At 45.7% G+C, this 13,677-nt stretch overlaps 1 protein-coding gene across 7 annotated transcripts in view; it reads right to left on the bottom strand.

Moving 5' to 3' along the window:
- Positions 1–13,677, bottom strand: part of LOC111243679 (uncharacterized) — a 273,017-nt gene that overhangs the window by 26,050 nt on the left and 233,290 nt on the right. Inside the window, exon 1 of one of the 7 annotated variants that reach the window (XM_086980941.1) lies at positions 1,854–2,420. The exons of the other annotated variants lie outside the window; for them this stretch is intronic. The gene's annotated coding sequence lies outside the window, so the exon portion shown is untranslated. Of the gene's footprint in view, positions 1–1,853; positions 2,421–13,677 lie in introns of those variants that run through there. 7 annotated transcript variants of the gene reach the window in all.

The raw sequence follows: 13,677 nt of genomic DNA, 5'->3' as shown, positions 1-13,677 counted from the left end.
ATCGTGAGCCCTGCTGAATACGGTAACACATTCTGTTACTTGGCTTTATTCGGTTTACAGTTTTTACGTCTGACGTGCAAAATCGCCTGGATTGTCTAGTTGCCAAAGGAGTTTAGCGGGCCGCTAACCGAGCTCCGCAAGCAGCTTCCTTTGCCGCTATCGTTTTGTGTCGACGCACGATCTATTTCGCTGTTCTACTGCCAGCAGTTTGCCTCTTTGTAGATCTCTGTTTCGTCTAACTCTTTATCCTGTCGAGGCCGTACGGATGATTGGACAAGCGTACATATAAACGTCGCCTCGGGCGAATCTCCTTGCCAGCAACACATGCGCGAAGGCCGCACTTGAGAGAAGCAGTTTTTTTGTCTTGTATCGTCCTCTTGCAACGCCTCGTGATCACGTTGCTTTTTCCAAAATCCATGTTTCTATAAACGCATGGTTTTGCTGTAACCCTACCATTCCCTTTTCTTCCTTCACTTTGCCACTGTCACTTTGTAACGCTTTCACTTTCATTCATAGCGGAAGCCGTATGCCATGACGAAATGAACTAATACATGTGCGGAATATGAACCAGTTCGTAGGATATACACTTCTTCTTCCTCTCCTGGTATTGCCACCACCATTGCTTCGATGCTCCTGGGCTTAACCGTGGCGTTGCGGGTGCCGCCATAGCGGCAGGCAATTCAGTTTAGTTTAGTGGATAACGAATTTACCTTTTAATATTAGGGACACGTTTCGGTCCAGGTTCGAACCCAGGCATACACAGACTTCGTTTCATGCTGGGAGCAACACCAGGCATAAAACCCGAAACATAGAGGCAATTCAGTCAGTCAGCGCATGTCTTCGAAGGGCTCGCCAACCAGTGCACTTGCCGCTCGGTCCGTTAGAGCGTAACAAGTAGCCGATATTGGTACTTGTAGCGGAGAGCAGGCGCTCCATCAGGCCAGCAGCAGTGACATATAAGTTAACTACGTAGACCCCGCCTACTGGAATGAGTGCGACTATTACTGCTATTGCTACGATGTCCACCATTGCTGCGACTAGTCGACTACAAAAACAAGCTTAGATATCGTAGCGGGTTCCTGGCGATCCCCCTGTTGGCTAGTATCCATCGTTTCCGCTCTATGCGATAATACTAGAGTAGAACTGGGTGGAGGGCGAAACTGCGTCGGTGGCTCGCTAACCTACGCAGAAAGCTGTTTTCTCGACCTGACCGTAGCACAGCGAAATATTGAGCCGTCGCTTGTTGATCAACGATACGAGATACTTAGACACGCTGAATAGAATTAGCCCGCGGTAAATGCAACGGTGCAGCATCGGCAATAGCAGCAGCAGTTCTTCAACGATCCGCTTCTCGGTCGTTTGTGTTAGTACCAGCTGTGGCTGAAAAGCGATTTAGACTCAGTTTTATTAATGGCTCAAGAACCATGTCATTGGCAAGCCTACTTCTTCCGCTTGTTCTAAACGCGTTTGAAGCCTTTTCTCTGTCCCCACATCCGATACGAACTCTGGAGCATCAACCAGCTAACTAGCTAGCTATGCCAGCTATTCCATCATCGAAACCGTCCCAGCAACGTCCTACTCCTGCTGCTGTATTGAGCCGTCCCAGTCGACGGCCTATCTTGTCGAGTTTATCCGCTACCATTGGCTTATTCAATCCTAACTACACGAGGAAAAATTTAGCTCCTCACTTCTCGGAACGCGCTTTGGCTAGCTTCAGACTCTATTCGGTCTGGGCCCTTGACGCACTACCATTGCGACCCCGTGTCGTCTGTTTCTCTCATTCAAGCACAGATCCTTTTCAGAGTAAATTATTAATATAAACTAGTAACCTACCTATCAAGCTACGTTCGTACCTTTACCCGTTTCTCCCCTCAATGCCTGGCCAATTTTGTCGAGGCCTCTCCGCTTGACAAGGCTGTTAGCTCAGATGAAGTTGTCGCGGGAGACTGACTGCGGTAAGTACGCGAATGAATGAAGTCTTGGAATGACGACAACGGTGGCAGTTTTAAGTCTGCGATCGCAGGAGCTCAGAGCGACCGGCGTGTAGACTGCACCACAGTACGTTTATGTCTCGATGCTATACAAGCTTCAACAGCTAGCCGTCGCTATGCGTCCTCTTCTTCCCGTAAACGTATGTCTATCCTTCCAGTTAGCTGAACGAATCTAAGAGTGATCTGAGGCTTCGACTACTAATCTGGGCCGGCACTGAGTAAGGTTTGATTTTAAGATGGGACCGCACTAGAACGAACTGCAGGCATTGCTAGTGGTAGTGTCTGTAGAAGAAAACGCCCCTGAAGGAGACGACGTTCCACCATTTCCCCACTCATACAGTAAGAGCAAAGCAAGCGACGGAAGGGAATTAGACCGAAATGAAGGGGAAAGAACAGGATGCGGTTTAGAAGCGAATTCTGGGGCATATTGCCCGTCTTTTCGGGGGAGAAAGAGACTTCGTAAAGGGGGTGACAAGGAAAGCCTAACGCTGGCCCCGCCGCTGCAACTGACTGAGAGCTTCAACATAGCCATACGTCCAGCACTAGCAGCAGCCGCTCTTTTCCGCGGCTGGTAATACCGCAGCACAGAGCTGATTTAAAATGCTAAACACTAAGGTTTCTCTTCGCTGCGTGGCCTGTTTGCGGCGGCTACCGCAGACCGAGTAGCATCAGAAGTGTGGCAAATAACATCTAGAACATCGAGCGCGTACGAAAGCTAGAACGACACAAACGATAGAGTATGCAACGGGACGGACCGGTGAAAAGCAGGAGATCCCTGAGAACTCGGGCTAATAGAAGAGGCAGCGGAGAGAAACACACTTGGGACACGACGAAGCCACAAAGCAACTCTTGTACTCACCAGCAGCAGTGCATCACCATCGCGTGCCGGCCACACGGCTATCATCAGCTGACGTCGGTGGCGACTCCTAACGACGCTCAACTTAATTGTGCAAACGGCCATTCTGCTTCACCTGCTAAACGGCGTTCAACTCGTCCGAACGTTTACGGCATCGGAAGCCAGAGTCTTTACGCAAAGCCACTTAAACAGCCCGTTAGGCAAGTCAAGCACGCCAGATTTCATTGGTGTTCTGTTACAGTATAGCCATTAGATGCTTCGCCTGTTTGTACCCAGACTTCATTGCAGGAAGCCTATCTAGCTATGCTAGCTATTAGGTTGCTGGTAAGCATTAACCTGATTATCATCGGCCAGCCGAGCATAGACGGCTAAAGCATCTCGGTCTCCCGTCGACCGTGGCTAAATGGCTCGTTTCTTACCCCACCTAATAAATGTCGGGGTTGGAAACGGCGGCTATGTGTGGCATTTTTTAGTACTTTTTGCAAACCAGCTGTGATAAGAAGCCGAGAGAAGTTACAAGGTGTTAATAACGCCGCACAGATGAGACCAGACACGTCGAGTTAGCCGATGCAAATAGGAATCTGTAGCCATCACGACTTCTCCTTGTCTATCCATTTCAGTGGCAGGTTAGCTACTATGTATGACTTGGATAAACAAGGCTGAGCGAGCGTATCCATGTCAATTGATTCACGATTGATACCGTGTGTTAAAGGAAAAATTCTAAGACTTGTTTTATAGATGAAGAACGTGAATACATGGCACTCTTATTTGATCAAATATCTCGGCTTTAATATACATCCATTTTGAAATTAGACGATCTATCTGATAGTAAGTTTTTCAACGACACGTTAACAACTTGTACTATTTATTATGCAGTTTCCAACCCATTAAAAGACAATCAACAACTGCCATACAGCGTTGTTCTGTACAACAATGCTCCGCTATCATCATAGTCTTATTAAAAAAGCATATATTAAAAATCGTAGGGGATCTATCGTAGTAGTAATTACATACAAAAGTAGATCGAAACCGATCATGATAAGCAGACAGTCAATGAAATGCTGGGAACTGCAGAAACGATGCAAAGAAGCTAACACTCTGTATATATTAGATTACAAGGTGATCGTTGTGACAAAGCATCGTTCCGAGAAAATGACTATCCGAATGTGACGACAAGGAAAGCATCAATCACGAACAGGCCTATTGAATGCCTCAAAGGTACGGAGGCGAGTACGGCCAGGCAGCGCCTTGCACGATTGAATAATAGGCCGATGTTCCTCTACTCCGAGGGGATTGCGAAGGAATTCTCTCGTTTAGATTTCCGGTTTTTTACGTTTCCCAAAGTACGCCATCGCCGCTACTTCTTCCCCAGTATGGTCGGTAGTATAAACAGTGCGCACATCAAATGCGTCTCCGGAAATCCTCTACCGTGATTGACTCCAGTCACTTCGAGTTCCGGGCCGCATCTAGCCACTTCAGGCCTGATGTGTTGTTGCTGTAAAAAAAGGACTCGCGTATTGCTATTTTTGTACTATTGAATATTGCCTTCGTTCTACTCTACCTGGGAACCGATTGTTCTTGAACCATCGAATTACCCACAATACAGCGTCAAGTCAACACCGGCTGCCGTTGCGTACTTAGCTATCGATTACGTACAGTGTGATCAGTTAAAGACTTAAGTAAGCGAACGCAAAAACCCCTACACAGTGTCACCCGATGTGGCACGGGCAGTTTTGACCACGGCGATTGCCCTGGCACTTACATACAAGGCGTGCTCCTCTATACGCGATAATTTATTGAACGAGATAGGTAATACATAAAAGAATAACATGGCGGGTTAATATTTTCATCTTTCCTTTATGCAGCTTTGTTTTTTACGTTACAATTTAGGTTGCTGTTTGAGACCCAACTACATCACATAGTCGTACACTACATGTTCTAAACTTTAGTTGATGCAGTAAATCGGTGAGCACAAATGAGTTACATCTGAGCATGATAGCTGCCTGAACCACGCCCTAAAAGATTGAAAACACATAAAAAAAAGACCGTTACTGCATGAGCACTAGAAAAGGAAGTCTGTCAATAATAGCTCTGTGATTGGATATCTTTTTCACGTCAAACCTAGCGCCCTACGCATCATTCAATAAACCGCTGCTATTTTGCAGTTCTTGTTCACTGCATTCTGCCTATCACGTTATGCGGGCGATTTGGGACCGTAAATCGTCCCGCGTTTCGGCCGTAGACCATCTAAATAGGATCACAGGTTACGGGCACCCTAGTAGAGACCAGACTTCCTTTTTATAAAGTGCCATTTTCTTTTTCTAAAGGCGACGCGTAGCTTGTTGCTATGACATCGTATAAAGTTGACTCAATATGAATGATATCACTCGAACCTTGCACTGTTAGAGCGCGTTCCTTCCTTTGTAGCTGAGTCCCGTGTCGCTGCGGGCAAACACCGCCCACATGCCCCATGGCAACTAAGCGCAATTGCCGCCACAACTCTTGGCTGACGCATCCTACGCACATAGCCGTTAACGACAACGAACAACATTTTAACAATAAAAAAATTAGGCCGTGTTATTCCTGAGAAGTCCCTGGCTAACCCCGACAACAGCAGCGGATTCGCTGGCAAAAGAACCTCCCCGCCACTCTGAAATGCTTGAAAAGGCGTGCGATACGTCGCACGCCAGCAGAGTGCCACCGGACTACTGGTGATTTTATCCCATCACTCAAGCTCCGGCAACACCTGGTTCTTTCGCAGCGTTCCATGGCTTGAGCCGCTTGAACCTTTCAGAGATTTTCTCGCGGTCGGTAGCAAAGCGATGATACCCATCCGATGGAATGCGTCTCGCCTGCGTTTTTCTACTTCCCGGTTTTATCTTTTCCCTTCTCTCCTTCATGTTTCGCGAACGATTCAGCTCAACACCAAATCGACCAACTTTAACGGAAGCGTTTAAATGTTCTAAACTGGCAGTAGGTCGAATGGCATGGTAAGGGACGGAACAGGAAAGAGAGGCGAAAATGTTAATAAGGACAGGCTTGCAATCTGCCACTAAGTCAGTGCTGCACGAAGCCAGTAAACCAAGGTCTCACTTTCTCCTGTGAGCGGATTCAATTTTCGACCCTTTTTTTCCATCAAAGCAGAACAGAACGGAGTAATCTGCAGCTGTATCATCTGTTTTTCTTCGTTGTGGTAGGAGCATTTCACACTCCTGTTCATTTATTGAATGCGACAGAAAAAAGGTAGAACTAAAAAAGCCAAACAGCGCCAAACTGTGCGCTAAGCTAACGGCAAGCGGCAGCAGTAGCAGCTCCGAAACTTACTACGCTATGTGTGCAGAGGCAACTTTGTTAACAATATTCAAGTCCACGACCTTGCCCTTACCCCCATTGCCGTCGCCCCGCAACCTGGCCAATTAGCTTGTTTTGACACCAACCGTACCGTCAAACTGTTGTCAAAGTTCCGCGAAAGCTGTGCAGTTGTGTTCTACTGTTACAGAGAGCTACGAATATGCCCTCTCTTCTTAAACAAAATGACGGACTAACGGCAAGGTACTAATGCCATGTTTGTAACGAAACTGCGATCGTTTCCTCCTCTTCTGCCGCTCATAAAAAGTATAAGAGCACGAACGAGGTTTCAGTTGCTTAGTTATAGAAAAAAACTTAACTATGGCTTTCGGTTGCGACCGAAACTTCGCAGCACCGGTCTGAGCTGCGATCCGAAAAACAACGAGCTCTGATTGGCAAGGCTCAGTCAATGTTTAAATTCGTTGCTGTCAATTTTTATCATTTCGAAAATGTCTATGCACAGATGGAGAGCTGACGGAACGTTATTTAGAAAAACCTATTTTGCAATTATGTCTATACCTGTAACGTCGCAGTACGTCGGGTCTCAATGTCGCAGCACAAATGTATGGACTGGATATATTATTATCGATACGAGAGCACATGTTTCGTCATTCTCGCTGAGAAGTTCAGCGAGCGTTGTGTTCTATTATGTATATAGATAGTAGTACATCAAATGTTATCGAATACGTGTGAGCCATTATTTTCTTGATGCATGATTGTAATGTTTCTTTAACTACTATGCAACTACCTATAAATTATACAATTTCTTCGATACATATGCAATGTACATGGAAGTACTCGGTACCATCGAAACGATGCAAAATATGAATGGGACATTTGATCAGGAGAAAATTTTCCTTGTCTTTCCATTATTTCAATCTTATGTTAAGCAGAACGAAGTTACGTGATTAGCGGGTTTTCTTGGTACCTTGTCCCCATGGTAGCACGGTGTTTGTCTACTCAAATTAAAAACAGGCGCAGTGGTCTAGATTCGAATCCGGGCGTAGATATGTTTTGTTTCAAGAAAAGAGCCCCCCCCCCCCGTCTTGAGTAATGTCCAATGGCTCAAGCACCGGACTAAGGCATGAAAAGAATTTTGATTTCTTAAGATATTTGTCTCTTTTCGCGCGCCTAGCCACATAAGCCATTACCGGCAGGAAATCAAAGCCTGAAGAGGAAAACCCTAAGAACTCGAGGAAACCCTGTTGACTCCTGCTGAGACCATGCTTCTGTACCGCTATCTTCGAAGCCGCTAGTTCGACTATGTATTATTGCGGCAGTAGGGAGGGCAGTAGTGCTGACACATCGCTACTGAGTTGAAATACAAGATGGCGGCAGAAGGACATTACAAGTTGAGGAAGGCCTCGAAAGTGGGTTGACGCCAGTGACTCAAGTCAGACCCGTTCCAAATCACAACCAGCGACCGCACCGGGCCGTCTTTTCGCACGCGGGCCACGGAAAGGAGACAGAGGGATGTGCAGCTGTCGCAAATGCGGCTAGGAACTGGATAGATTTTGGCCAGTGCTCCGATAGCAATACCCCCTGTTTTACTGATAAAGGAAGATGGTCCATCTCTCTCTCTCTGTCTTTTGCCTTATCGCCACAAATACTCGCCGAAATCTAGCATCCGCAGCGGGCTGACAGGGTAGGCAGCCAGTGAGTCCACAAAGAAAATTACTCTAGCCGTTCTGTAGTAGTATCATTACCAGGACCACAGTCTTCATTACAGCTAAAACACACACACACACACATTCACTCCAACCTTTAGCTAGCGCCCAGTGCAACCACCAAAGCTGCTTTGTCTATGGTATGGTATAGCCCCCCAGCCCTCAATGTCTGCTTTCTGCTGAGTGACCGCCGCCGGACTGCGTGGGCGATTCGTAAGTGTGCGTGACTTTTTGCTTACGCCTAACTCACAGGAGGGCAGCACGGCTGAAGGGCACATAGAAAGTGATCTATACTGCAGTGTGGATGTGAGTTTGTGCAGTGAGATCGGCTCGCAATCGGCCAGGCCGGTCCCTTTGGCTTTTCCAGATAAAAATAATACTCGTTGTGATGCAACTATCTCAACTGGTACTATTGTCTATTTCCTCTGTTCAAATACTGTTTCTCGTACTGAAGATGGATGGAGAACGAGTGTGTTACGGGGAAGTGCCGCATCACGAAGGCGAATGATCACGAGGTCTAGGCACAAGCGATTTAGTCGGATAAAACGTTGTAGGACTGTAGGAGTAGACTTTGATATGGTCGGACTTTTCCTTTGATCATCTTGCTGACTTAGTTCTTCTTTTGGCAGCTGGCTGGCAGCACAGCTTGCTAAAAGAGAGGCCAGGGACAACTACAAATAACTCGAAATAAAATGGCGTTTCGTAGGATCCTTTTGCAACAATTTCACGCAACGTTATAATTGAAACGTGACGGCTGATTACTAAACGATCTGAAGAAATCTCAATATTCGCAGATCACCAAGAATTGGAGAGGAAATACCTCTGGCTAAAATGTTTTCTATGGATAATTCAATGGGGTAAGTTTGTTACTAAACTGACATAAAAGGATATAAGAATTCGGAAACAAAAGGTGTTTTGCAGTCCCTATTCAGGATTGACTTTACGCATTACTTTAGGATACATCAACTCTACACATATATTTTTCTCTTCTTCAACCGCGATTAGGTATTGAAGTAATCTTTCATTGTTGTGAAGCGTTCATTGGCAGGATGTCATACTGCGATAAAATTATACTATATACTGCAATCTATGGTTGGATACAAACACAAGCTGCTTTCCTCGATGGTGAAAGGAAGCTTTTAATTTCGACCTGTGATCCGTCTACGAATGCGGCTTTGGTAACAATGCCTTTATGTTTATTATCTCTAGGAATCTCCAAACATAGACTTATATGCTCGCAAAGACCTAAACTCGCAAAAGCTGGCAGAAGTTAACTACTGGCGGGATGACCTTGAATAAATTCGGTTAGTACTAAGCGGAACCAGGCGTTAGACTAAAGGATTTGAGAAACATAAATGATGCATTTATTTATATAGTGAGAAAGTTGTGCTCACTTTTCTAACTTGTCACTTAGTTTGTTACGTTTTGCTGGTAACAAACAATATTAAATATTCCGTTTAAACAATGGTGGAAGATTAGTTCGTAAAGCGTGTATAATGACTAATTTGTTGTGACTCTTGCTCGTTTAATCTGAGAAAACATTTACTTTTTTAAGGAGGACAATTCTTCCTGATCCCTTAATAGTGGACTACCAGATGCCCCCGTTAAACTTAGCATAAGACCCAAGAAACAACGCACAGAAACACAGTAGTATCGTAAAAAAAAAAATAACCAGCTCTGCATGTGCTACATGACACGCGTTGTAGCAACGAATTGACTTGCGGCTCACAAACTAAACACCAGCAGTCAACGAGCAGATTACGATGGCTTGTAAGTCCTCAGCTGAATTTACCGCTACTTTCCACATTTGACAATCTATCGAGCTCAGTAACAGTATAGCACGAATACGGGACGAAACAGCGCATCAAACAGAAACAGGACATTTGGCGAGAATGCACAAAATAAACACGCCAACAGAGTTAAGCGCACACCCGTTCTAGAAACTCTGTCTTGTCACGTGACTTCGTGGACGGTGCCTAATGTCCATAGACGGCGCGGTCTGGGCAACCCCCGGCACCAGCGTAGGTCCCACCATCTCCCTTCTGGATCCAGTGACAGGGTGCTGCTACGACCGAGGGGCTGTCTGTTTTCTGGAAGCATACCGCAGTAAAGTTAACCATTTCGAAATGTATGAGAAGGTTTAGAGCGCTAGTATTTCAGGTTAGGTTGGAAAGGCGGATGAAGAAGACACGTTGTTTGAGCAGTTACTCTGTCAGAAGCGTCTCATCCCTGGCAACAACTTCGGAAGTTATCGGTCAGCAGCTAAGCCGGCGATAGTTGCTCTTTTGAGAATTGGCTGCACACTGACGAAAAACGAACCGTGGCGATATCAGCAGCTATGGTATTATACTTGGCCGGGAATATCTGCACTAAGCGGCGGAAGGACGAAACTAGCCAGTGAGCTAGTCAAGAAGATCGGCAGCAGCTGGATAGCAGGAGGAAGACATTGTTCGCATCCGGGAAGACCCGACAGAAGAACCGAACAAACAGCCCGACAAGGATTGAGCGCATGAAGCCGCTACTCGAGGAGACACTGACGAGACCAACAAAAAATACGATGAAGAAAGCCAAGGATGAAGATCAAGCAACGTCAGAAAACGCAATACAAACGAACGGCACAAGAACGAAGGAGGGTCGCTGGTGGACTGGCAGTCCGAAGGCCACGCGTCACTTGAAGAACAAATAGAGCCTGCTCCCGTCAACCTTCATCAATTTGGCCTGCCAAGAACGTTCCAAATTTGTAATTGCTCATCTACTCTAAAACCACATTTCCTATCTACAAGGTGTACGTAAGGTGATGTTATTTAGAACAAAAAGAAACGAGTTCAGTCGAACTAGTCGTCACCTAGAAAGCCATTTCGAGCGTGACACCATAGAACAAATTTTCATTTAGCCTAAAATAGACTTATTCAGCCAAAGCCTTATATATATATATATATATATTTTCGAAAGAAAGCTCAGTCACCTGTGTTATTCCTCAGAGCCAGGTGACTGTCGACATCCTTCAATTAGTCTTAGTGGTATTAACGTTTATTACACGCTTGTTTCGACATGTGATACTACTTGTAATTAATTGACCATAATCGGGTCAATGGTTGAAATTTAAGGAGAACGCATCCCTTAATTGATACATATGTGCAGCAGACAGCTCAAGAGCATCATCATTTAGTAGCTATACACCCTCTGCACATGACCAAGTTTTCTAAACATAGACGTAAAAACTTCAGGGGATACCCAAGTTTGGTCGTCTGTGGCACAAAGGGCTGCGATGTCAAACTTTGTCTGTAAGAACATATTGGAAAAGATTGCCCGCAAAATACGCAGCCATTTCAATCTCCGTTTCTTTCACTACTTTTTACAATAACAACGTCAACATATTGTTGTTCTAATTATATACACACACACACCCTTGGGCGATATTTAAGACGATCGGCAAGATCCTACGGTCCAAACATGTCTGCAGCATAAACTAGATGGGGTGTACATTTTGTTAGTTACACCCTCGTAATTCTAGTGCTATTCAGGCCAATCCAAATCGGCTTTGTTATTTCTACACACAATTCATCGCCGAAGATTTGCAGTGGACGACGCATAGAGATCTAGAAGTAGCATTCTCGCCTTCGTATTACGAAATCTCACCCTTACCCATGAAGTCAAAGTGGTGAACTCGTGAAGGAAAAGATAGCTACCACTACCTACTATACATAGCTTATCACCCCTATTATATCGAGGTGTTATTTGCAAGTATGTGCTTGCAGTTCCGACTCCAGAAAGGTTGGCAATTTACGAGCGATTTTGCCTGACGCTCGCCGATTTGATCATTTTCTCATGACTTTATGTATTGATACGGCTCGACTTATTCACAACGCTCTCCGTAACGATGTTCTCCGTTACGTGCATGTTGTCAGATGACAGACGGAGCACGCTTTTTGTACAGCGCATGAGACAACTGCGACGCAAATATGTACGTGTTACTTTTTCTTTGTGGTCGTCAGTGGATTCATTCCCGCGTCCGGCTTCGGGGGAAGCACTTGATGTACATATACATAGTATCACTTCTACATGCGCTCTATACACCTTATACGGGCTGGGCAACGATGATTTCTTCGGATTACGTGCGTCAACTCTTCGCGGGAGTACGAAATTGCTGCTTGGGTCGTTAAATCGATTGACTCACGCTGTCGCTCTGCTGATAATATCGATACGACGAGGTAGAACTTGAGAAGAGAACTGGAGACTGAAGACGGTGCGTTCGTCAAGATGTCGCTGCTTTTCAGCTTTAGTTCACGTTATCAATCACGATTGTTCGAACCTCCTCCTTCTGCTTCTCTTTCTGCTATTGCCAACCAAAGCCTGGTTTTCTGTTGTCGTTCTTACCTTCCTTGTCTGCACACCCGGAAGCCCCTGCGATCGCCCTACTTGTCCGGCTGCCTGCCTGCGCGACCACGACCACGCCGGTCCATCGATCACACACAAATTAACTTTTCTTCTTTTCGACACTCCTTGGGCGGCCGGTCCGCAGGAACTCTCCCCATTGTGTCTGAATGTGCGTTCAACGGAACATGCACAGCCAAGATGGTCCCGGTGGAAGAAAAGGGTAATCTGTAACAGGGGTAGCTGACGCTGTACAAGCGGGAGCAGCAGCACCATTAGCTGAAACCATTAGCCGTCTGTCGGTTCACGGGTCCGGTCAGTCCCACGCGCGAGCAGTTGAAGGTCAGAAAAATCTTTTAGCAACTCGCGACTATACGATAGCGAGTTCCGCCAAGTGTTGAAGTCTCACTCAACCTTTTCTTCTCTCTGCCGATCTCAATTTCTCATTCATCACTTGTGCGTCGTTTAGTTGAGGCGAAGATACCGAAAACGGCGTTGAGGCGTTCGTTTGAGGGAGTTAATTTACTATGTAGGTAGGTATACGAGTATGTTTCCTAGATTCTGCCTGCAGACACTAGGAGAGCTATAACTTGCAATAGCAATTGCATTATATCGCCTACCATGGCTTCTGAAACTTCTAATGAAGCACCACTATTCGGGACTTTCACCCTTGTCATCATCACTGCAGCACCATTATAATCCGTGGTGCAACAAAACAATAAGCGCTGTTTGTGCTGAGCCCCATTTTCAGATCACCTGAATCTAATTACAATAGCGGATTAATTATGCTCTTAAATGTCTGCCTTAATGGGGATCTATGTGAATTTTTAAGAGGAGTAATATCACACATGTTGTCCGCTTCGACTCAGCGGCACTTGTTTTAATTACCGATTTAATTCCATTCGTAGCAGTCTTCATCTCACCGACCAACAGCTTGACGACCGATTGTCAGGCTATCGACGACTGACGTATAGACACTGCTAGACGCGATCGGTTATGTTATGGATCGAACGACGTTATTATGGTCTGTCCCAACACTCTTTCTTCATTGCTACTCACGTGCCTCGGTTCTCGACGGAAGCAAAAGCAACGGGCTCGATGCCGGAAGTCACCAGTCTTCCATTGTATTCTTCGTATTTGGTCGTCGAACCATCGCCGTTGGCTTAGTTCCGCTTCGCATCTTCTGACATTGAGACTTGAGACAGGCCCCTCTTTCTTTCTATGTACCACACCACTCAGCAGACTAATGCACGTTGCAATTTTTTTCATTCTTCCTCAAATTCTCTCCATATCACTCTTTCCCGAATTTCATTCAGCGAAATACGCGTTGGCCCGGAACAGAGGCCTAGTGTTGTACATTAGGCGACTCAACCGTGGTGATGGCAAATTTGACATAGTCAAACACTCTACGATTGGCTGTTGCGTTGCGTTGGGCTAGTGG

The sequence above is a fragment of the Varroa destructor genome, unplaced genomic scaffold (assembly GCF_002443255.2).
Source record: "Varroa destructor unplaced genomic scaffold, Vdes_3.0 BEIS01000002.1, whole genome shotgun sequence".
Classification (NCBI taxonomy): domain Eukaryota; kingdom Metazoa; phylum Arthropoda; class Arachnida; order Mesostigmata; family Varroidae; genus Varroa; species Varroa destructor.
This window is presented reverse-complemented; position numbering and strand designations above follow the sequence as displayed.